General features: G+C 36.0%; 1 protein-coding gene and 1 long non-coding RNA gene across 2 annotated transcripts in view; one reads left to right on the top strand and one right to left on the bottom strand.

Annotated features, from left to right (window-relative positions):
- Positions 1–26,534, bottom strand: part of CFAP299 (cilia and flagella associated protein 299) — a 650,508-nt gene that overhangs the window by 159,254 nt on the left and 464,720 nt on the right. The window lies entirely within an intron of this gene.
- The window catches only part of LOC126955443 (uncharacterized), a 41,319-nt gene continuing 20,472 nt past the window's right edge, over positions 5,688–26,534 (top strand). The window contains exons 1-2 of the long non-coding RNA XR_007725928.1: positions 5,688–5,736; positions 6,361–6,480. This is a non-coding gene — a long non-coding RNA (uncharacterized LOC126955443). The remainder of the gene's footprint in view (positions 5,737–6,360; positions 6,481–26,534) is intronic.

Below are 26,534 nucleotides of genomic sequence, written 5' to 3'. Positions count from 1 at the left end.
ACAGAAAAGCATGTCCTTTCTGTAAATACATATGAAGAATTACTTTGCCCCATAGTTTAATATACAATTCTCCTGATTTTTACAAAAATATTTTGAATAATCTAATATAGTTTTAAGAATTCACTTCTAAACTTCAGAAAAATTCCTTTTTTCTTTGTTTGTGAAAATTTTCCTTTCAAAAATGTAGCTATTGAGTGCTAGAATATTGCTTCTAAATTTACTGTGCCAAAGGCCCGCGATAATTTTTCTTATACATTTAATGACATTCTAAACTTTGATAATATAAACTTTTTTCTCTGTGCAAATATGTGTATTTTCATTAAGTATACAGATGTTTATGTGAATATCAACATTTGTGCCTACAGGCAGAAAAAGCATTTTATATGTCTACTGGAAACTATCTTAATATGTGAAAATAGTTTCAAATTGTTCTATTAAAAAGTGTTCAGCTAAAATATTTTCAAGTTTTAAAGCAATGAACTTTTTTCTTCTGATTTAACATTTTTGAAGGTTGAATAATAGACTGCTGTAATGAAAATATAACACTTCATGTGAAATTTCAATAATCTCTTATAGTAATATCCATAGACATCAATGAATGTGCCTATAAATCCTATTAGTGATGTTATTAGACCCAAATGTAAAATATAACATGCCTTGTAATAAGTAATATAGAATTCTCAACCATATTTTAGCCAAGCTTTGGGATAAACTAATATGAAAACTATTTATGTAAATTGATCAACTAAAGCATTTCCTCTGTAGACTTTCTGTTTTTAATACGAATGCTCTGGGTTTCCTAAGTGAAAGTTTTTATCAGTTTGAAACCAATGTAACTCTATTGATGCTAATTTGACCACCTTGGTTTTCTGTACTAGACTGCAAGTTCTACATTAGTTCATAAAGCTTAAAAGATTTTCAAGCTGTATGTAGTACCTTGGAAATAGTAAGTGGTTCAATTTTTAGTTAGTAAGTAAATAAATGAAATAAATGAAAGCAGCTTTTCATAACACAGTTTCGTGCTTTTAGCACTTTTTAGAGCCTCCTTCTTCATTTTAAGTGTCATCTCATCTGATAAATTTTCTTTATTCAATGCTAGGATAAGGGAGGGGACTCTCTTATGTGTAATGTTAGCCCTTGGCATACAAACCTCTATCAAAACACTTGTCACCCTGTAGTTTCACAGTGTCAGTGTGTGCACCCACACCTGTAGCCTCATGGGAGGCAGGGACTGTGTCTGCCAGAGAAGCTATGGCACATAAGAGTTGATCAAAATTCAAGAAGATTGGAAGGCAGTTAATTCTAGCTGTGATGCATTGGTCAACCTATCTTCCTGTGTACAGATCATAGACACATACTGTTCACCATTTTTACAAACTTACTTTTTGGAATTTTAGAATATATGAATACATCACTCTTTGTATTCATATATTCTAAAATCACTTCATTTCCCACTGTTGAAACTGCGTGTCTGCTATTGTAGTTCTGTTTCATGTGACCATTTTGGTTTTTAGCTTCCTTTTCTTTAAAATCCTTCCTCAAGCTTATATCTCTTTATATATTGCATTTTATGTATTTATTACCTCTTCTCATATTCTCGTTTTATTACAAATTTGTTTAGTTCCTTGTCTCTCCAAATTTTTCCCTCTGTGTGTTTCATTGTGCTTTTCTATCTGTTCTCTTTTTTGTCCAGCTATGTCTCTGGGCCTTCAGTTTTACACTAAGATTAACCTCCCCACGTCTCAAGTGTCAGATGCCTTATCTTCAATCTTTGAAGTCCTTTACAACTGACTCTCCAGCAATGCAGCTTCTCAACTCACTGCCCTTTGAACACAAAGCAGACACAACTGACCAGGTAGTGGTAGGATACTTCCCTGAGTGGCCGCAAATTTGCGAGTCAGTCAGCTGTGGTAAAAGGGACAGTCTGTAGCTGCAAAACAGAGTGAAACGAACCAGCCATAAAAGGAGATCAAACCCATGGCCTTGGCCATGGTTGTTAAAGCACTAATTATTAACAACTCAGTGAGACAGTCACCAATACGCCCATCATATTAACTAGATGACAAATTCAGGATACATTTTTTAGTTATATAAACACTTTCATCTAATGAATTAATGTGAGAGGCAAATTATTACCATAGCTAATCACAATTTATAGAACTAAACCATGTTTAAAAGAATACCTACACTATGATGACCACAAAGTAAATAGATTAGGTGTATTTCTTTTAGAAGTATAGTATATTTTTGCAATGACTATTGGGTACATATGCTTCTTGGTATCAACGTTACATATCACTGAAAAGTTGTTATTATTTCAAATATAGAAATTGAATATTAGACATATCTTGGTAAAAGGTTATTGCAATTTAAATGAATTACTCATAATGTTCAAGGGTGGTTTGGATAAATCAATTCGCATTCATAATAACTTACACTACTGAAGTTATTGTAAAGGGTATAAACTGTGTAGGGTCAAGTCTTCATTCTCACAAAGTTTATATTCTTGCTGTGGAGACAGACATATGCAGGTACAGAGACAAGTCAGGAAGGTAAGAACCACGTGAGTGGGGCAGCTGGCATGTTTCAGTGAAGGTTCAGAACAGGGGATGTTGTATCAGGCTGGAGTGATTTCATCAGTGAGGTTTTCACCATGTATGTGGGAACTGAACTGAGTTTTATAAGATGCATACGATGATACTCACATATTTGCTTCCTGAGGCTGCTATAACAAATTACCACAAACTGTGTAGTTTAGAACAACGAAAATTTATCATCTCACAGTTTCTGAGGCCAGTAGTCTGAAAAAAAAATATGTGGGCATGATTGGTCCCTTCTGGAGGATCTAAGTGAAAAACTGTTCCATGCTTTTATCCTAGCTTGGTTGCTGGCCATCCTTGGTGTTGCTTGGTTTATAGATGCATCCCTCCAGTCTCTGCCTCCATCTTCATGTTGCCTTCTTCTCTGTGTCTCTCTGCATCTTCTCCTCTTCTTAGAAGTGAATTGATGTAGGGCTACTGTAAATCCAGGACAATTTCATCTCAAGATTCTTAACTAATTATATATGCAAAGACCATATTTTCAAATAAGGTCACATTCTGAAGTTCAGCATAGACATGAGGGGTGTGTGTGTGTGTGTATGTGTCCAGGGGTTGGGGGGTACATTATTCAACCCATTGCAAATGGGTCTGTTAATGCACATCTAAGCAGAGGACTCTGATTAAATTCCTTCAAGGGCTGGGTAGGGAACGTTAATATGAATAGTATGTTGTTAGCAAGATCATCCTAAAAAATATAGAAATTCAAAAAATAATTAAACCATAGCTTGCCAGACAATACATCTTTGTAAGAAAAACTCATCCAGAAGATTCCCAGTGTATATCTTCCAATAAACAACAAGAACACTAAAAACAGCTATTAAATTTTTAGTGTTTACTCATGTTCCAGGCACTGTTTTAAGTGTTTTACATATATTATATGTTAAAATTTCACCAAAACCCAAAAATGAGGGTATTATCACATTCAGTTTATGGGTAAAGATACTGAGCCTCAGAGTTGTGAAACCACTTATTCCCACTGATGTATCTGGTAAGTGATGTGGCTGGACTTCAAACCCCAAAAAATTGTTTTGAGGAGGTCACGGGCAATTTCAAACTATATTGATACCACACTTTTAGGAAGGGATACAGCTGGAAGAAAAAGTGGGGAAACCTTTGGAATTTGAGGACAGCCAAGTAAGGAAACCTGGTCTCTGTCCTGTAAGGGATGGGAGTCACTGAAGTTTTTGAGATGTATAACATCGTGAAAACACAGAGTTTGTAAAATTGCGCCATTGGCTAGTGTTCAGAAAATATTGAAGAATGTGGATTTGACGCTTCTTCGGTAAAAAGCCTTTGCAACAAATATTCAAGGGGTGATAAGGGCCTGCACTGGGGTGGTGGCAATTATGACGCATTTTCAACATGTGCTAGAGGGATTAATCTTGGCTGTGTAGACACCTTTCTCTCCCTCTTTCTGCCTTTCATAGAATGCAAAGGGTCTCCCTAAGCAATTAAGAAAAAGTTTAAAACATCATCACCAAACACTTGCATGGTTTATTCTGTAGAAAATTTTACTTCCTTAAAAGTTTCACCTTTTGTCCTCTAGGTTGAAACAATGCAATTCTCCTGTTCCCACCCAAAGGATTTAGCTATAATACACTATCAACAAAATCATGAGTGATCCCTTCCCATATAATTATAGGGTGTGCCATAGTGCAGATGTCTCCATGTAAAGTAGGAGTAGCCTGCAATTAGCCAGAAGAATTCTGCAGCAAATGTGGTTAGAGGCAAAAGGTTTACTCTAAATTTGACAGCCCCAGCTATAAATAGTTTGTTGGCTTTTTTATTTTTTGCCTTTATCAAGGACATCTTTGCTTCATCTGAGCACTTTCTGCAAAATAACCTTGCAGCTATGAATGCCATATGCAAAAGCTGTTTTTGCTTTGGATTGGCTTCTCCCTACTTAAGATGGTCTGAATAATCCATTACGAAAATCTCTCTGCATTTTCTCTGCATCTGGAAGATATGCATATAAATTTATAATGCTTATGTGAGGCATAAGTCAGTGGTTAATCCATCTGATCGTAAATCATGGGACTGTGTACCATGACCACATTAAAACTGAACCACAAATAAAAAGGGAGAATGGGTTCTAACCTATAATTGTGGCTCTCAGAATCAAGACCCTCAAAAGAATGTAGTCCTGAATGTGTCACATATAAGAGATGCTTGAAAAATCACACTAGTTAATGCGTAACATGTGCAGCACATGGAATAACAGGTTAGTAGTTTTCGAAATGCTTATTTTATGAAAAGATAGAAAAGATCACTATATACTCAATACAAAGGCACTATGACTCACCATGTAACTGAAATCAAAGACCTCCACTTCACAAAATTCAATACATTCCCCTTAGGTCAGAATTAAGAATGTATTTGGGGGCATTTTGGAACCTATATTTGAATTCAAATTAAGTTCAACATTTCTTTGTGAAATTAGGGTGCTAATTGGTAGAGAAATAATATACAAATCAACATCACAGCACTATGTTTAGTATTTCAGGCTAAGCTAATATTTCTACCATTTTGCATGTAAATCTTCTCAAAAAGTTTGTCTAGGGTAGCAGCATGTTATGAGGGCAGATTCTTTCTTCAAATGGAATTCTGATTAGTAACCGAAATAACTGAATAAATATGGTTTTGTCAAAGTGGTCAACATATTCATTTTAGAAATTAGCAGTCAAATTAATTGGTTTAACTTGATAGTTCACTATTTCAGTATCAGAATGAAAAATTGAAATGTAACTATATGAACTTTTGAATATTTACAAATACAATTTTTAACTATGTTTAACTTTTTAAGCTTCTGTACCATAAAATAAAATGCTTAATTTCCCCCTTTAAAAAAAAATAAAAAAACTCTTCACTAATAGTGTTTAAATTGCTCACATGATATGGACAGTTTCTTTTCTTGGTTTTCTCTGTTTGTAGCAACTGCATGTAGAGTTACTTTAAGAATTTTAGAAATAAAACAGTGCAACCAATGATGTCCCCTTACCTCCTCCTTGCCCTTCAATTATGACATAGCTTGAAATGGGTTATGATGATTTTACTTTACATCACACATTATTAACAGAAATACTTTAGCATGTAAATTTGGAAATGTCTGAAAAATGTCATCAGTTGGAGGAATATAGTAAGCCACTATCCGATTTTTTGTATAAATGCATTTTATTATATTTATTCAATGTGAAAGCACTTTTTAAACCAGTTAGAACAGCATCTTTTCAGGATAGTGGGCCATGACCTAGGGTTGAAAGGTACCAGAAACCTTTATTAAAGATCAGCTTTTAAGAATATATTTTTCTACCATAGTATATTTATTAAAAGTTGATACATTTTACATATTTGCATTCGAGTCCTTGAGTTTTCTAAAGCATTAAATAAATGTCTCTGAATAGTTTCTGACCTTTCTCTGGTACCTTTTTGTGATAAAGGAATATAATCTAAAACATGTTTGGTATGGCATAGTGAAATATCTGTTAATTCCTTCACTGCTGGCAGATGAGTAGATTAATTTTTATCACAATGCATTCCGACATTGTGATTCATGAAATGGCTGTACATTTACAACATATATGTTTCATTTAAAAATATTTTTATTTAAAATATTTGACTTTATCTGTAGGCAAAATGATGTGCCAAAGTGTACTGTATTTGTCACCCTTATTATACATTTCCTGAATAAGTTTTTACATTTGAATTTTTTCCTTAATAAGTTTCTATATTCAAAGAAAAAAATCATTTCTTTAACATGCAGATTTCTGTTGATTCCGGTACATAATTTGATTTCAAGAGAAGCAGTGCTTGGTGCAACTTTATATCTGTAAACCACCATGCTTCAACTGACATTCTTGACACTTCATGAATAAGTCCAAAGGTAATTCATTCTCATTTTCAAAGCATTCTTAATATAATCAGGTCTATACTTTTTCAATTATTAACAGAAAAACTAACATCTTTAAATGGTTAAAAATTTACAAGATGCATACTAGAGATGTCCTGGGATTTTCTACTATCTAACAGGATTTAGATTTTCTTAATTTCTTACCATCTAAGTAAAAAGGGGTATTGTGAGTAAACAGATACTGCGGCACCTCCGTCTACTTCAACGCCTTTGAGAAGGCTGCCACTTTCACCAGCAATGTCTAGCACCTCCTTGCTGACCCAGCAAATTCCAATTAATTTTTTAAGTCCCACCCTAATTATTCCACTTTCTGTTGTTTGTGTTGACATTTTGCAATAATAGGAATGAATTGTCTTTTCATTGAAATTGCAATGACACTGTAAATTGAATTCCATAAAGCAGGGATGTTTGCTGGTTTGTTTGTAATGTACTTCTAGTGATTTATCTCTCTCTAGAACAATAACTGGCTCATGGTAGAAGGTCAATAAATATTTGCTGAATGAATCTCTCATTGCAGATTTCTTAATTATAGAGTATTTCACATTATATTTCGGTTCTGTATTCGACTGTCAAGCTCTCCAAGTACACCTTCACAACTCCAGATCCTAGCTCAGACCCCGCCACACAGCAGGTTTTCATTAATTATCTAATGGCTCGATGTTTGGTAACATGAATTTAAAAAGCAAGCAAAGCATCTTTGTCTGAAATTGTAAACAGAGGTAGAATATGGAGAATTATGGATTAATACCTTTAATAGGACTCCATTTCAAATGATAACATATATATTCTGCTTATCCATAAGTAGCACATAATTCTCCATTTTTAGTCATGAGATTAATCAGCATGAATATTTATTTACCTTATTTTTAAGAATACATAGAAAGAAGTGAGTTCACAATCTCTCTTAGTTGCTATTGAGTACATTATTGTTCTGTCATTTAAGATATCTTTCTTTTTTTTTTTTTTTTTTTTTTTTGAGACGGAGTCTTGCTCTGTAGCCCGGGCTGGAGTGCAGTGGCCGGATCTCAGCTCACTGCAAGCTCCGCCTCCCGGGTTTACGCCATTCTCCTGCCTCAGCCTCCGGAGTAGCTGGGAGTACAGGCGCCCGCCACCTCGCCCGGCTAGTTTTTTGTATTTTTAGTAGAGACGGGGTTTCACTGTGTTAGCCAGGATGGTCTCGATCTCCTGACCTCGTGATCCGCCCGTCTCGGCCTCCCAAAGTGCTGGGATTACAGGCTTGAGCCACCGCGCCCGGCCTAAGATATCTTTCTTATAGCTAAGTCATTATTATTTTACACGTTATTAATTACTATAATCCTGACATAGTATAGAATGAAATCCCTGAGTGCAGAGATATTATTTCTTCATAGTTTTAAGACAGTGACTTTTTTATTTTAATATTTTAAATTTTTTTTGAGACAAGGCCTCTCGCTCTCTCAGCCAGGCTGGAGTGCAGTGGCACGATGTTGGCTCACTGCAGCCTCAACCTCCCAGGCTCAAATGAGCCTCCTGCCTCAACCTCCTGAGCTGCTGGGGCTACAGATATGTACCACCAAGCTCAGTTATTTATTTTTATTTTTATTTTTTACTTTTTGTAGAGACGAGGGTCTCCCTATGTTGCCCATGCTAGTCTTGAACTCCTGGGCTCAAGCGATCCTCCTGTCTTGGCCTCCCAAAGTGCTGGGATTACAAGCATGAGCCACTGCACCCAGCCCAAGATTGTTATATTTATTTGTACTCCAAGAGTTTTAGTGTACTACTATGTTCTGAGTAGGTGTTCAAATTAATTGCTACTTCATTTGTTAAATATATTTGCTTCAATTTAAAATTATTTATTTTATGAATGAAAGCGATACAGTTCCTGCTTTGATAAAGCATTTAATTCAGTGGAAAAAAAATACCTATTTATTTCACTTTCCTCTGAAGTTTTGTGGTTCCTTTCTTTTAAAATATGTGTGATGACAAAAAGCTTACTCTGATAAGAGAGTTACAAAGAATACAATAAAAATTTGTAGAAGTGATTTTTATCTCTCTCAATATTATAATAGATTTCATTCTCAAATTTTCTTTTAAATATAAAACCTAAATATTACTTCCTGATTTATGCTTGTGTTCTCAAAATAAAAATTTTTGTAAAGATAATGGACAGTTTAGTTTATTTTGCATCAATTTTATATTTATAAAATGGAAAGATAATATGCATTTAATGCCCATGATAACCACAAAGAAAATAGCTATAGAATATACACAAAAGGAAATCCCAAAGGAAATTAAATGATTCACTCCAAGAAATCAACTACACATAAAAGACAGTAATGCAAAAAATGAGGAACATAAAAACTATAAGGCATACAAAACACATAACAGAATGACACCAGTCTCTCCTCATCAGTAATTACTTTAAATGTAAATTGATTAAACTTTCCAGTCAAAAAGACAGAAATTAGCTGAACAGATAAAAATCCATGATGTAATTAATCCTATCTGTAAAACTCATTTTAGATCCAAAGACACAAATAGATTAAAAGTAATAAGATGGAAAGAGACATTTAATTCAAATTATAACCAAAAGAAAGGAGGGTAGCTATACAAATATCACATAAAACAGATTTTAAATTAAAAAGTTTATAAGAGATAAAGTTATTATATATTGAAAACAGGATCTCAAAGAAATATTTGTATACCCCTCTTTATAGCAGCATTATTCACAATAGATACAATGTAGAAGAAACTCAAGTGTCCATTGAAGGATGGATGGATAAGCAAAATGTAGTATAAACATGCAGTAGAATATTATTCAACCTTAAAAAGAAAGGAAATTCTGACATATGTTACAACATTAATGCACCTTGAGGACATCACACTACCTGAAACAAGCCAGTCACAAAATGACAAATATACCAGATGATTCCACTTATATAAGGTATTTAGAATAGTGAAATAATAGAGAGAAAGTAGAATGGTGGTTTTCAGGGGATAAGGGGAACAGGGAAATGTTGTTTAATGGGTACAATATTTCAATTTTACAAAATTAAATGAGTTATGAAGATGGATGGTGACGGTTGTACAACATTATGACTATATTTAATAGCACTTGCTATGTTCTGAATGTGTTCCCCAAAATTCACCTTGAAACAATCTCTAATGCAATAGTATTAAGAGATGGAGCCTTTAGGAGGTGCTTAGGTCATGAGAGCGCCTCCACCTCCTTCTTGAATGGGATTACAACTTTTATAAAAGAGGCTTTACACAAAGTCAGTCCTTCTGATCTTCTTTTTTCCATCATGTGAGGACACAAGAAGGTCCTCACCAGATACTGAATGATCTTGGACGTCCCCCAGAACCTTAAGGTATACATTTCTGTTCTTCATAAATTACCAGTCTTGGTATTTTGTTATAACAGCACAAACTAAGACACCACTGAACTACACTCTGAAAAATAATTAAGATGGCAAATTGTATGTTATGTGTGCCTTACCACAATAAAAAATTGCAGAAAATATATTATATTAAAATATAATGTAGTATATTCTGTATATTAAATATAAAAATTAATTTTACTAGCTTTTATTCTTCTCTTTGAATATGGCTACTAGAAAGTTTAACATTGCATATGTAACTGTTGTCATGTTTCTATTGGAGGAAGCTGGTCTATAAGATAAATGTAAATTCCCCTTTCTCTAACTTTCACTTTCCTCTTCAACCTCTTAGCTGAGCTTTAGATATGCCTCTGATCTAGCTTATTATCCAGTTTGGTATACACCCTATGATCCAGGCTGTGAAGCTTTTGTACACAGATTTTGAAATACTTTAATCTCTTTGATAATAATTCTTTCAATTATTAATTTCCTCAACAAAATCCTAATAATGTTTCAAAATACATTTCAATAGTTTTCTTTGTGAGATCTTCTCTGATTTATCCAGGCAGCATCGGCCACTTTGTTGATGATGTTTCCATACCTGTATGTATGTTAATAATTTCCCTTATTGCACTGTATTGCAATTATTGGTACACATCTAATTCCTATAAGAGGCTTTGAATTCTCTCACAAGCCTAGATCCACTTAAATGTTTGTAGAATAAAAAAAAAACATAAATGGAATTTGGAGTCAAACCAATTTGAATTATCTTCCCATCACTGATGAGATATGTGAATTTGAAAAATTTATTTAAACTCTAATATACAGTTGATGAAGAATGTTGAGCCAAATCCTTATTTATTCTATTGCATGCTGTTTAACCCTACTTTTGAAAGTACGTCCTTTATATCAGCTTCCTTGACTTTTAACTTTTTGTCAGTAAAGTACAGCTGTTTCCAGGTTCTAATTTAATGTTAATGAGAGATTTCACTATAAAGGAGTTACTAAAATTTATACAAGTTAGTAATGCAAGTGTCACAATATGGAATGCAATTTCTTACATGTTGTATTATTGATGGTGCAATTTTTAAAATGTATGAAATGTACCAAAATTAAATGGGCACTACTTGTTTATAATTCAGAAAAATCAAAGAGAAACACAAATACTCTTTTTCAAATTATACTTAGTGAAGAAGATAGAATGCAATGAAAAAGAGGCACGGTGAGACCTATTTCAAATATTGATAATTTTCCCAGAATTTCTTCTATATACTATAGGTTTAAAATATCAAAGACTTTTTGATGGCAAAAAGAATGGAGTGTATTTGGGAACTTCTAAGTTAGTGGAGGCAATATCTGAAGTGCTCATAGATGACAACTTATGAACTGACATCATAGTAGCTAATAATGAAAGCATGTTAAAGGCCTGTACTAAAGAACCCATTATTCTATGATTCTTTTAACAAGAAATATGATAGAATGAGAATATGAAGTGAAAAGCAGTAAGATAAATACCACAACTCAAAGCACCCACCCACTTCTAAAACAATGTATTTTGAGTAAAGCCAGGCCTCAAAATGGATAAGACTAAGTATTCTAAAACCTCTGTCCTATTGCATTCAAAATATATTTAAAACTAGTTGTTTACTCTCTCTATCCATCCTTGCAATCCTTGCAAATAGTCTTTCTTTTGTAAAATAAATCAAGTGTTTAAGAACGTTTTCAAATATTTTAATTAAAATGATAGGCAAAACAATTATATTTAGACAATTTTAAACTAATTCATTTTGAAAGTTTAAATCATGTTTTGAAAAGTAGAGTGTTTTGTTTCTTATGCTAATTGGTGACTTCCTGCTTCAACAGAGAATGGCTTTATAGAGACAAAACAACATGTTTCTCTGACATCAAAAAGTGCTTGCAAAACGCAGTTGTGCTGAATTAGCTGAAAATAAATAAAAAACATAAGGATTGCATTTCTACTGAACTTTACAGGAGCTTGAATGTGAAAAAGCAGACTGCATTGGGGAAAATAGGTTTTAAATTTTACTTAATCCTTCCTTGTGAAAGCTAGAGGTGCCTCTTTTTGCATGGAGATTTGCCTATTTCAAAGTGATCAACAGCTTATTTTGCTTTTCTTTATCTTTCTTTACAATTAATGCCCTTAACTGTACAGAATTTGAGGAGAATCTGCAAACACCATAGATAATAAGTGGAACATGATTGACTCACCTGTCATGATTTCCTCTACTAACCAACAGTCAGAAAAAACAGAATATTCTGATTTAATAATTCATAAAACGTATTTGATCAAATACTTTAAGATACAGCCTTTATTTTCTCTTATATATGTGAATTTAAGAAATAGCTTATCAACAACCTTATCAACAATTTTCCTAGTAATGATTGGCAATGCATTTTTCCCTTTTTTGAAGTTGTTCTTCCTAGGGTATTTCACTAAAATTTTCAGAGTAAGATGATAGCAAAAGATACCCGTTTTATTGATAAAAATTAATACATTATTATATTTGTGTCACTCATAGATTCCATTCCATAATGCTTTCTTTGGGATGTGGATAACCCCTCGCAGGTAGAAAGTTATCAAAATCATAGAGTGATGGTTAGTACTGAGTGTCAACTTGATTTGATTGAAGGATGCAAAGTATTGATTCTGGGTGTGTCTGTGAGGGTACTGCCAAAGGAGACTAACATTTGAGTCAGTGGGCTGGGAAAGGCAGACCCACCCTTAATCTGGGTGGGCACAATCTAATCAGCTGTCAGAGCAGCCAGTATATAAAGCATGCAGAAAAACATGAAAAGGCTAGACTGACCTACGTCTTTCTCCCATGCTGGATGCTTCCTGCCCTCGAACATCAGACTCCAAGTTCTTCAGTTTTGGGACTCAGACTGGTTCTCCTTGCTCCTCAGCTCTCAGCTTGCAGATGGTCTATTGTGGGACCTTGTGATCATGTGAGCAACTACTTACTAAACTCGTATATATATATATACTATTAGTTCTGTCCCTCTACAGAACCCTGAGTAATACAGATTTTGGTACCAGGAGTGGTTCTAGAGAAACAGAATATTACGGATAAATTCTTTTATTGGTTTGGGGGTTTCTGGAGTTGGCTGCTTAATATGATTAGACCCAAAAATGCTTAGAACTCTACTTCCAATAGTATGGAGAACACTGATAATCCTTGCTGTTAACTGTTTAGAGAGTTATGCAAAATAAATGCATTTGACATTTCTGATTCACTACTCGTGAGAGGCAAGGAGTTTAGTGACTCTATACATAAAACCTTTGATTATATGTGAAGAATCAAGCAACGTAATGAAGCTGGTTGGTTGCTCCTAAGTTCAGTGGACAAAGTGATGAAAGAAAATGATGAACTCAGGGATTCTAACTTCTGGCTTCAGAGGCAGACACTGAGCCTCAAATCTGTGAAGACTGTCCTGAATGACAATCTTATCTCCTGTAGAGAAAGAGCTGAAATTGTGGACAAACAGACACAAGCTCTAATCATGCAAGTGGCTGACCTGCAATGAAAGGTGCATGCACATCTTCACCAGGTGTCTACTGTTAAAGTGAGGGCATTGATTGAAAAAGAATGATCCTGCAACTTGGAATGGGGATGTGTGGGAGGACACTGATGAATCTGGGGGTACTGAGTTTGTAAAGTGGGTGAACATTTTTGCCAGAAGAAACAGCTTTGCTATCCCTAGTAGTGGCAACATCCCCTTCCTGACTCCTGCTGCCATCAGTCTTTCCACTTTTGTCTGAGGAGATAAACCCTGTGTTGCCTGAGGCCAAAACAGTGATGGCCTCCCCTGAGGCAGCTGCCAGGCAAGATAATGTTGATTCTTATCAGGAGCCACCCCCAACACCCCTGTTTGCTTCTAGACCTATAACTAGACTAAAGTCCTGGTGGGCCCCAGAGGCCCCATGAGGAGGTGTGCTGCATTTGATATGAACTGCTTGAGTTTTCTAATTTATATAAGCAGAAAGCTGGAGAACAGGCATGGGAATGGATATTAATGGTGTGGGATAATGGTGGAAGGAATGTAGAGTTGGATCAGGCTGAATTTATTGATTTGGGCCCACTCACTAGGTACCCTGCATTTAATGTTGGAGCTCAAGCAGTTAAAAAAGGTTTTAATAGTTTACTTGCTTGGTTAGTTCAAATATGGACTAAAAGATTGCCCCCACTGTGAGTGAGCTAGAAATGCCTGATCTCCCTTAGTTTAATTTAGAGGAAGGGATCCAGAGGCTTGGGGAGATTAAGATGGTGGAGTGGATTAGTCACTTTAGACCTACTCATCCCAGCTGGGAGGGTCCAGAAGATACACCCTTGACCAATACCTTCTGAAACAGATTGTGAGGGCAGAACCTGCATCTTTGAAGAGCCCTGTAATTGCTCTTCTCTGTGTGTCAGACCTAACAGTGGGAACCACAGTCACTCAACTACAAAATTTAAATACAATGGTAATAATTGGATCTCGAGGTGGCAGGGGCCAAGTAGTGGCACTTAACCATCAAAGGCAAGGTGAGCATAGTTACCATAATGGACAGCAGAGGTAAAGCAGCAGTCAGAATAGTCTGACTTGTGCAGAACTCTGGCATTGGCTAATCGATCATGGTATTCCTACAAGTGAAATTGATAGGAAGCCTATTGAATTCCTATTTAATTTGTATAGGCAGAAGAATTCTAGGTCAAATGGACAAAAGACTAATTTGAATTATAAAAACAATCATGGCCCCTCAGTCAATTTCCAGACTTAAGTCAGTTTACAGACCCAGAAATCCTTGAGGTGGAAGCCAGGTCCCCTTGAGGAAGGACCAAACTATGCTAGCAACAAATTATGCCGTTAATCTTTCTTCCATCCTTCCCCAAGGAGACCTCCAGCCTTTTGGTAGGGTAAGTGCATTGGTGAAAGGGAAATGATCAGACATTTTGAGGACTACTGGACATTGACTCTGAGCTGACATTGATCCCAGGGGACCCAAAATGTCATTGTGGTTCTCTAGTTAAAATAGGGGCTTATGGAAGTCAGGTAAGTAATGGAGTTTTAGTTCAGGTCCAACTTACAGTGGGTCCAGTGGGACCCTGGACTCATCCTGTGGTAATTTCCCCCGTGCCAGAATGCATAATTGGCATAGACATAATTATCTGATGACAGAATGCTCACATTGGTTCCCTAACTGGTAGGGTGAGGACTATTGTGGTGGGAAAGGGCAAATGGAAGTGATTAGAGTTAACTCTACCCAGAAAAATAGTAAATCTAAAACAGTATCACATCCGGAAGGATTGCAGAGATTAGTGCCACCATCAAGGACTTGAAAGATGTAGGGGTGTTGATTCTGACCACATCCCCATTCACTCTCCCGTTTGGCCTGTATAGAAGACAGTTGGATCTTGGCAAATGACAGTAGATTATTGTAAGCTTAACCAAGTGGTGACTCCAATTGGAGCTGCTGGACCAGTTATGATTTCATTGCCTTTTTCTCGATTCCTATCCATAAGGCCCACCAGAAGCAATTTACCTTCAGTTGACAAGGCCAGCAATATACATTTACTGTCCTACCTCAGTGGTATATCAATGTTCCAGCTTCCTGTCATAATCTTATTCAGAGAGAGCTTGATCACTTTTCACTTCCGCAAGATATCACACTGGTCCATTACATTGATGAAATTATGCTGACTGGATCCAGCGAGCAAGAAGTAGCAAACACATTTGACTTATTGGTGAGACGTTTGCATGCCACAGGATGGGAAATAAATTCAACTAAAATTCAGAGATCTTCTACCTCAGTAAAATTTCTAGGGGTCCAGTGGTGTGGGCCCTGTTGAGATATCCCTTCTAAGGTGAAGAATAAATTGCTGCATTTGGCCCCTCCTACAAGCAAGAAAGAAGCACAATGTCTAGTGGGCCTATTTGGATTTTGGAGGCAACACATTCCTCATTTGGGTGTGTTACTCTGGCCCATTTATCAAGTGACCAGAAAGGCTGCCAGTTTTGAGTCCAGAACAGGAGAAGGCTCTGCAATAGGTCCAGGCTACTGTGCAAGCTGCTCTGCCACTTGGTCTATATGACCCAGCAAATCCAGTGGTGCTTGAGGTGTCAGTGGCAGATAGGAATGCTATTTGGAGCCATTGGCAGGTCCCCATACATGAATCACAGTAGAAGCCTCTAGAATTTTGGAGCAAGGCCCTGCCATTTTCTGCAGATAACTACTCATCTTTTGAGAGACAGATCTTGGTCTGTTACTGGGCTTTGGTGGAAACGAAATGATGACTATGGGTCATCAAGTCACCATGTGACCTGAACTGTCTATTATGAACTAGGTGCTTTCTGACTCAACTAGCCATAAAGTGGGTCATGCACAGCAGCATTCCATCATCAAATAGAAGTGGTATATATGTGATTGGGCTCGAGCAGGTCCTAAAGGCACAAGTATGTTACATGAGTAAGTAGCTCAAATGCCCATGGTCTCCTCTCCTGCCACCCTGCCTTCTCTCCCCCAGCCTACACCAGTGGCCTCATGGGGAGTTCTCTATAATCAGGTGACAGAGGAAGAGAAGACTAGGGCCTGGTTCACAGATGGTTCTGCATGGTATGCAGGCACCACCTGAAAGTGGACAGCTGCAGCACTACAGCCCCTTTCTAAGACATCCTGAAGGACAGCAGTGAAAGGAAATATTCCCAGTGGGCAGAACTTCAAGCAGTGCACCGGTTGTGCACTTGGCATGAAAGGAGAAATGGCCAGTTGTGCAATTGTATTTTGATTCATGGGCTCTGGCCAATGGTTTGGCTGGATGGTCAGGGACTTGGAAAAAGCATGTCTGGAAAATTGATGACAAAGAAATGTGGGGAACTGGTATGTGGATGGGGCTCTCTGAGTGGTCAAAAACTGTGAAGATATTTGTATCCCATGTGAGTGCTCACCAACAGGTGACCTCAGCAGAGGAGGATTTTAATAATCAAGTGAATAGCATGCACCATTCTGTGGATACCACTCAGCTTCTTTCTCCAGCCATCCCTGTTATCTCCCAATGGGCCCATGAACAAAGTGGCCATGGTGGCAGGGATGGATGTTATGCATGGACTTAGGAACATGGGCTTCCACTCACCAAGGCTGACCTGGCTACGGCCACTGTTGAGTGTCCAATTTGCCAGCAGCAGATACCAACACTGAGCCCTCAATATGGCACCATTCCTTGGGATGATCAGCCAACTACCTGGTGGCAGGTTGATTATTCTGAACCTCTTCCATTATGGAAAAGGTAGAGTATTGTCCTCACTGTACTATACATTTACTTTGGATATAGGTTTGCCTATCTTGCACACAATGCTTCTGCCAAGACTTCCATATGTGGACTTAAGAAATGCCTTATCCACCATCATGGTATTCCATACAGCATTGCCTCTAACCAATGCACTCACTTTACAGCTAAAGAAGTGTGGCAGTGGGCTCATGCTCATAGAATTCACTGGTCTTACTATGTTCCCCATCATTCTGAAGCAGCTAGATTGAGAGAACAGTGGAATGGTCTTTTGAAGTAACAATTACAATGCCAACTAGGTGACAGTGCTTTGCAGGGCTAGGGTAAAGTTGAATTAGAGTCCAATATATGATACTGTTCCTCCCATAGTCAGGATTCACAGGTCCAGGAATCAAGGGGTGGAAGTGGAAGTGGCAACACTTGCCATCACCCCCAATGATCCACTAGCAAAAATTTTGCTTTATTTTCCCACAACATTACATTCAGCTGGCCTAGAGGTCTTAGTTTCAGAAGGAGGAATGCTGCCATCAGAAGACACAACAATGATTCCAGTAAACTGGAACTTAAGATTGCCACCTGGACATTTTGGGCTCCTCCTATCTTGAAGTCAACAGGTAAGAAGCAAGTTACAGTGTTGGCTGGGGTGATTGACCCAGACTATCAAGATGAAACCAGTTTACTATTCCAAAATGGAAGTAAGGGAGAGTATTCATGGATCCATTAGGAAGTCTCTTAGTATTACTATGCCCTGTGGTTAATGTCAATGGGAAACTACAACAGCCCAATCTAGGCAGGACTACAAATGGCCCAGACCCTTCAGGAATGAAGGTTTGGGTCATTCCACCAGGAAAAAATAACACAACCTTCTGAGATACTTGCTGAGGGCAAAGGAAATACAAAATGGGTACTATAAGAGGTAGTCATTAATACCAGCTACTACCACATGACCAGTTGCAGAAACGAGTCATGAGCATTTCCTCCATCTTTTGTTAAAAACATGTTTGTACATGTATACACTTGTACCAAGAAAATATATTCATTTTATTTCCTTTTTCCCTTATCCCGTTATATAAGATTTATTGACTTCATATCAGCATTTAAGTGTTGTTAACTTTATGTAATAGCATTTGTGTTGGGGATTGGTGTGTTTCTGGTTGTATGAAGGATAGTTGTACTATGTTAGGTGTAATTGTGACCTTATTATTGTCTTTATTTGAAGATTATGTATGATCTCAGGTGATGTGTATGGGGTAAATTGACAAGGGGTGGACTTGTGATGGTTAATACTGAGTGTCAACTTGATTGGATTGAAGGATGCAAATTATTGATCCTGGGTGTGTCTGTGAGGATGCTGCCAAAGGAGATTAACATTTTAGTCAGTGGTTTGGGAAAGGCAGATCCACCCTTAATCTGGGTGGGCACCATCTAATCAGCTGCCAGCATAGCCAGGATATAAAGCAGGCAGACAAACGTGAAAAGGCTAGACTGGCCTAGCCTCCCAGCCTACATCTTTCTCTCATCCTGGATGCTTCCCACCCTTGAAGCAAGTTCTTCAGTTTTGGAACTCAGACTGGCTCTCCTTGCTCCTCAGCTTGCAGACAGCCTATTTTGGGACCCTGTGATCACATGAGTTAATACTTAATAAACTACCACACACACACACACACACACACACACACACACACACACAGAACTAATAGGATATAAATATCCTATTTATAAATATATAAATACCCTATTCTGTCTACTAGAGAACCCTAATACACAGAGTTTAAAAAGTCATTTATTTAGCATATGAAAATGAGTTTTTGAAGCTCAAAATTCATTGTTTCCATTGTTGCACAAGAAATAGATGTCCCTCAATTACATAGTCAGAACATAAACAAATTGGATATTATTAGATTTCTACATTTATATAAACATTATGGAAAGACCAAGCTAAAAATCGTCCTTTGTCCTATAGCTAAAAATATACACAAAACTTTAGATAACCAAGTTTTTATTTAGATTTAAGAGCTGTATGTGAATATGTGTTGATTCTGCAAAATTTAAATTTGCCTACACAAACCGGGCTGTGAAAGGGATAAATGCAGAAAACCTATCTCAACAAATATTTCTCAGCACAGACTTTGTTGATGTAAGAATATAAAGAAAATAAATTCCAGGTATGATTTACTTAACAACATTGACTATTTGCCTTATTAATACTATCTCAAACCCATAACCACTTTAAAACATAACATTTAAATGAAGCAAGCTTAAAATATACAATTACTGTAATGACAGTTTCAAAGATCAACACTATGATTTCATTCAGTATTTTGAGTTCTAATGTATTTCTTCCTTTGTTTAATTTAATGTTTTTCACTATCTCTAAGAGGGATGTTTTTGTACTCATTTATGTAGTCTATCACTTACAGTTTAGGAGTTTAATCCAAAAGTATAATAAATCCTACTGCAACTCAGAAAGTTCAAAATACGAGACCAAATCAACCCAGACATAATTTACTTCAAAAGTCTGCCTGACCCCTACAAATACTTCACTAACCAATAATGTGAAGTAGAGATTATTGTCTCTGTTAAATATTATTAAAGGCACACCTCAGTGCTACCAAGGAGCTAAATTTTTAATTACATTTTATTTTAGTTAATTTTTTATTTCAATATTTACACACAGTGGCTATTATATATAGAAATTTATCTGGTAATTTCAAGCTATGTACACAAAATCATATATAGGGTGTAATAACATTATATAAATTTTCAGATAAATTTTATTATAACATTGAATTATTCACTTCAATTGGTTTTGTGTGTATTTTATTTAGTAGCCATTTGCTGAAGTTGTTTGTATTTTTGATAACCCTGATTCCTGCTCCTCAGTGTATCTGTCAATATGTCATTCTGTGAGGGAATATGATCTCAACTTCCCTTTTCAATGAGATTCTACATTTTATATTGATCATTTCTGCAAGTGAAAATACAGGTTAACTCTCTGAAATCTTCACTCATTGACCTTTATTCCTAGATCTGTATTCTTTTCTAACTCAGCTTGCACACATTTAGGAGTTGGGAAAGGCATGTTAAAGCGGTATGAATTTTACTCCCTCTGCATCAATGAGATGCTCATTCTCAGATTTCAGTGTTAAGTCTTCAATACGCATGGAAAGTTTACTTCTATCTTATCGAAATCATTAATTTCTTGAAATGTGCTGTATCTCAACAATTGCTATAATTGCTAATATATCTTCTTAAGGGCCTCCTATGTATAAGAATGATACTAAATATGTTATACATATTATCTCATTTAAACTTCACTACTACTCATAGGAATAGGCACCATTATCTCCAATGATACCTCTTGACTGAGAGTCAAGGAGGTTAAATATTTGCCCAAGTTTACCCAGCTAAGAAATAAAAGAGCTAGATTCATATCCACTCTACATGACTTTAAAGACCACAGATTTATATATTTTTCCTGAACTTCCCATCTTTAATAGGGAATTTTTTTTTCATGGAACAAAAGGAGACTTGTTAAGTAACATTTTATTTCTCTAGAATAATAATAAAATCTGCAATCAGAGCATTCACCCTAATACTGTGTTCATGTTTCTTTGAAGATAGTTAAGATCTAGTCATTGAAGACTTACAAGGTTATTTTGCTTTGTTTTGTTTCTGGTGGGGATGTTAGGGGAAGAAAATGTATGATTGGCATTATATAGTTGGAAATTTTCAAAGCCTCAGTTATATAGTCTAGAGTTTAACATATATTCAAAAATAAATTGATAAATATCCCCATTAGAATTCTAATATGGTAATCATTTTTGTTATTTAGGATTTGGGGTAAAATACTATATTCTAATTACTAAATGAATGTTCTTTGTTCACATGTAACAGTCATGGTAACTTCAGCAAATAATTTTTCCCAGTACATTCTGAATATCCTGCTGATTGTGGTTTGCATTAGTTTGGGCTGCTGTAACAGAGCACCATAGATTGGATGGCTTATAAACAACACATTTATTTTTCACGTTCTAGGGGCTGGAATTCCAAGATCAGGATGCCAGCATAGTAGGGACCTGGTGGTGGCCCTTTTCTGGGTTACAAGCTGCAGACTTACTGTATCCTTACCTGACGAAAAGAGAGAGAGCTAGCTAGCTCTCTGCACTCTCCTTATAAAGGCACTAATCTCATTCATGGCGGTTCCACTGTCATGATGTAATTGTCTTTCAAAGGCCCTCACCTCCTAATACTATCACTTAGGGAGTGAAGATTTCAACGTATGAATTTAGGTGGGAAGGTCACAGACTTTCAGCCCATAGCATGATTCAAGATGGGTTCCAGTATCTGCAAAAAAGAAAATTGCTCTGACTACTAAGACAGGGACTTTCAGACCTTTGAGGGTTTGTGAAATTTGTATGTGTTATCTTTTGACTATAAAACTTCCAAGTGGTACTGTGAGCTAGGATACATGGAGAAACTGCACATAATTTTGCCACAGGTCAATTCATATTTCAATAAATTATGCATTTAAAGTAGACTGGGTGGTTTTCAAACCCTTAAATAGCAAATTTTGGGGATGCTTCAATAATGATAGTAGTGCTAAATCTCAGTTTACACACAAAAGAACCGTAATAGAAATTATCATGGAAAGGCAAGAATTGTTTTGATTTTGGGGGTGAAAATATGGTGAAATAAACTCTGACTTATTTGTTAGATATTCTTGAGCAAGTCTCCTACTGATTCCTACTAAGGTAAGAAAATACTAGTAGATATATTAACACTGACATTTGTCTGCCTACTAGTGGTTGAATATGAAGACATCTTTCATTTGTGTAAGGTGAGTGGCCTATGACAGCAAATTAGATTGCTAACCTAAGGAAAGAGCACAGCTTTAAAACATCTGAGCAGATTAATAAAGTTTTATGCTTGATGAGAAAGTATTAAAATGTTGTCAATATTGGAATTGAGGTCAAGAGTTGGTCTTCAAAACAGCTTCCTAAGACTTATTTTCTGGGCAAATGTGTTATTTTATACTTCTGTTTGCTCATCTCTAAAGTAGTAATAAAAATAAGCCATGTGAAGAATAAATATGTGTCAAAATACTTAAACATAGTCCATGCTAATAAAATTTGCTTATTCACTCATAGATGGGAAAGGTAATTGAACACTTATCTATATAAATCTTTAGAACAGAATAATTTATTAACATATTAACAAAATCATTTAGTAATTTGATAACAGGTAACTTTGTATCAGTATTAACTTTTGCCCAAATTCATGAGGCTATCTAATGTAGGTAGAATAGGTTCTAATTGAAATTAACAGTCCTTTCTCAATTTCATACTGCTCTCCTCCTAAACCTTGACCCAAATATACTAATAAGTCAGTTTCTTCTTGGTGCTTCAGTCACTGCAACGTAAGAGTAAGATGTTTACAAAGGCATGCCCAGTTTTCAGGACTGCAATGGTCAGGATAGCTTCAATAACATCTTACACATCTGGCAGACTGAAGCAACACTGGTCAGAACAGAGCTACTTAGATATTTTTATAGAGATAACAGCTATTCACCTCTATTTCCTAGAACTGAAGACTTTTCATAACCACAATCCCTTAGTATTTTAGTTTGCACATACGTATAACCTATGTATGGAAAAATAACTTTGTCCTTTTATGTTAACATTATTCAAGAACTGTATTTCAGCAACCCTCAAGTGACTTGGCAATGTGCCAAAGAGAGCAGATATGGGAGATGAGGAAAGTATCAGATGTTTATGTTAAGTCAACCACACTTAATTTAAAGGCTTACTCATTCCAATGACAACCAAAGCTTTGAAAACCCAAGAACATATTGTCTAACCCTAAACCACTTTTAATAAACAAGGACTTTCCAGTTACCACAGAAAATTATGTTTCGGAGGCCGATTATGTGTCCTCTTGCCCTTTATGGATAATGGCTTTTCTCTTCCTCTCACTTCCCTTCCCCTCACCCCAAGAGAAGCTGGCCAGTATAAACTGTGCACTTAGAATGGTTAGCAAACAGAAGAAAAGAACTTTTCAAACAAATTTATTCATAGCTCTAGTAAGGTACCATTTACAAAATACTTAGGATGTTCTAGCTAATGAGCTTATCAGCCTGCACACACACCCCATAGAGAGGATTTATCACACACACACACACTATATATATACACACACACACACACACACACACACACACATATATACACATATATACATATATATGTCAATATATTTAATTTAATCTCAAAATAACAAGATACGATGGGTAAACTACATTTTAATCCTCAAATGGACGTGACAAAACTGAAAGCATGACAGGTAAAATTAGTTACCCAAGTTATCCAACAGTTCAGTTAGATATCGGTAAAATAAGGCTACAGGTCTACTTCTGCCTGACTCCCAAGCCTATGAACTTTTAGTTTTCAGCATTGATGGCTTACTCAGAGTCAGGCACTGTGCTCAGGGACTAAAAGTACAAATAAAGACAGGTAAGACCAGGTTCTTTGCCTTCAATGAGTTCACATTGGAGTTGGGGAAAGTCTACATAGTCTTATTTTCTGCATTTAGTAAAAATGTAATAAAAATGATTCTCAAAGTGTAATTCCCAGATTAGCAGCATCGATATCCCCTAGGGACTTGCTAGAAATGCGAAATCTCAAGCCCCATTGCAGACCTACTGAATCAGAAACTCAGGGAGTGAGTTCCAGGAATCTGTATTTCAGTAAGCCCTCCAGGTTGTTCTGGTGCACACTGAAGTTTGAGAACCGGTAGCTTAGACAGACATGGATTTGAGGGGAATGCGCAACTTCTCTCACAGATATGAAAGAAGGATTTCTGGAGAAACTGACACTTCAGCTGTGTCAGGGAGGATTTATAAATTTTTTTTTTTTCAGGCAGAACGGATAGCATGACCAAAAACAGATAGGGAAAAACTCCATATGTTTGATATTCCTAGAAAGTGAAAGTCAGAGGTAGGGCGTGGCAATAGATGAACTAGAATTAGGTGGGCTGCAGTCTACCAATATGCCTTAAATATTTTAGGCCTTATTTCATGTAGTGCTGGCATAGGGGCTCTAGTAACTGAAAGAACCTACTATAAAAAGGGCTTGGAATTGATGTTTCTGCAAAACTTGTGTTTCCTGTTGGTCACATAACTGTTACTAACTTACGTGGTTACCTTGAGCTTCCTCAGGACACTCTTAGGTAGTGTGAGGAAGATACTTTGCTGTCCAAGAAGGAAGTACTACAAGGAAATGAGAAGAAGGAATTGACTCAGTTGCTTCTTAGAAACTCTGAAGCTCTCTGGGCTGTGACACACTTAAAGAATGGTGACTGAATAAGAGTAAAAAGGGGGAAGAAAAGGGGTAGAAGGATAGGAAAAGGTGATTTTTACTAAGATTCAGATTAACTTAATTCTAAGTAAAACACACAACATTAACAACAACAACAACAATAAAAGGGAAATTGAGATTAACCACATGGATATATGTGGATATTGCATATTTACTCTATATATTATATTATACATATATTATAATATTATATATATATACACACACACACACATATTCCATGCACAGCCCAGGAGATAAGACGTTATTGCATTATCTAAGCTACTTTTGGGAGTACCAAGGTCAAGGATCAGCACTGCACACTTTCATTTATTCCCTCCTGTATCTTGAGAACATTCTGTTATTAATAAGTTTGGGAGTATGATTTTCTAATCATTCAACCCATTTTATTGGGACAAATCTCTGAATATCATCTTTCTCCATCTTATTGATCAAGTGTATCAGAAGGATACATTTGTTTGCACAAATGGTTTAAGTATTTTGAACAGGGAGTGATTACATTTAAAGTAATTATTTTGCATTAATTACTGGAGAATCCAAGTTACAGAAAGTGTCACCCAGATTTAAGCATTGGTAGCAATATAGCAACACTTCAAGCATTGGTAGGTAGCACTGTAACAGCCAAGAGACACTTTCCAACTCTGGGGCCTCCAGTGGCTGAAGCAGTTAGCAAATTTAGCATTCTCTCATGTTAAGCATTCCAAAATATTTAGTGATTGTCTTGATAGGATTCCAGTAAAAAACAGCTGTCAAAATGTATCATATATTTGCAAACCTGCTACACACACAGTTACTATAATTGGTTGAGGTTTGTTTTGTTTTCATTTGACTTTAAAAAGGTTGTGGAAAGCATAATTTAGGTTTGGCCAAACTTTTATTAATGTTCACAGAAAGACTATAGTCCACAATTAGACTTCAGTTTTTAAAGTATTTCATATTTGAAAAGTGGAGAAGCACGTAGGTAGCAATTTATCTTTACAGCTTCATTAATCTGAATGTCAAACCCTCTTGGACTGTAAAGTGTATAGTGTTGTAAATCATCACTTTTTAATTTGTTGTATCTGCTACATCAAATAGCCAAAGTAATTTGGTCAGCTGTGTTTTCATTGGTTTTAATGTCTCGCTTCTACCTCCTCCCCACCCCAAACTATGACTTAATTACACTAAGGTTATCTTCTTAAACCAAGGCAAGAAAATATCCTGGAATACTAGTTCTTTCTGCAAAAACTATAACCCTCAAAACAGAGGATATACTTCACAAGCCACATGTCTATCACAAGTATCTTAGAATTCAGGGTAACTAGTTTACTGGTTAAATCAGAGCCAAAGATAATAGCAATTCCAAATTGCAAGATTTCTAGAAAACATGTGGAGGTGGACATTAAAAGAAAAATAATCTTACAAGGATTTTTAAAAATTATTCTGTTCTGCTTTGCCCTAAACATTAAATTTTATTACTAGATTTAAGAAGTGTACCTCAAAAAATATTAATTATTTTACTGCACTGAGTTACATTAACTGTGTTTTAAGCAAGGCACTTTCCTAAATTGATGAAACCAATTATAGACTCTTTCAATTAAAAAAGTTACATTCTGTGGAAAATATTAAGTTCAGCAACCATTGGGGAAAAATATCCATTCATATGGTTTCAGTAAACAACTTTTAAGTATGCCTCATAGATGAGAACATCTATACTAACTTTTTGCTCTCCATGCAGCCTAATGATTTTTACTAGAACACATTGCAATTTCATTGTTAAACCTGATCTTAGCCAAAAGGCCAATAAGTGATTATTTAATTGTTAACAAAAATTGTCTATGCAAGATCCCATAATTCCAAATTTTCACAATTTCTACTAAATAAATGTTTGGGGCATTTAATGCAAACATCCAGCAGAAAATTGCCAAAGTTATTAGAGTGTCTATTGAAATTCTGGCCATGAAAATAGAAAGGAAATGGTAAACCCTACAGATACTCTGAAAGAAGAATTATAGACCTGATGGTTAAGA

This window comes from Macaca thibetana, chromosome 5 (assembly GCF_024542745.1).
Source record: "Macaca thibetana thibetana isolate TM-01 chromosome 5, ASM2454274v1, whole genome shotgun sequence".
Classification (NCBI taxonomy): domain Eukaryota; kingdom Metazoa; phylum Chordata; class Mammalia; order Primates; family Cercopithecidae; genus Macaca; species Macaca thibetana.
The sequence above is the reverse complement of the archived record's forward strand: the minus strand, read 5'-3'. Positions and strand labels throughout refer to the sequence as shown.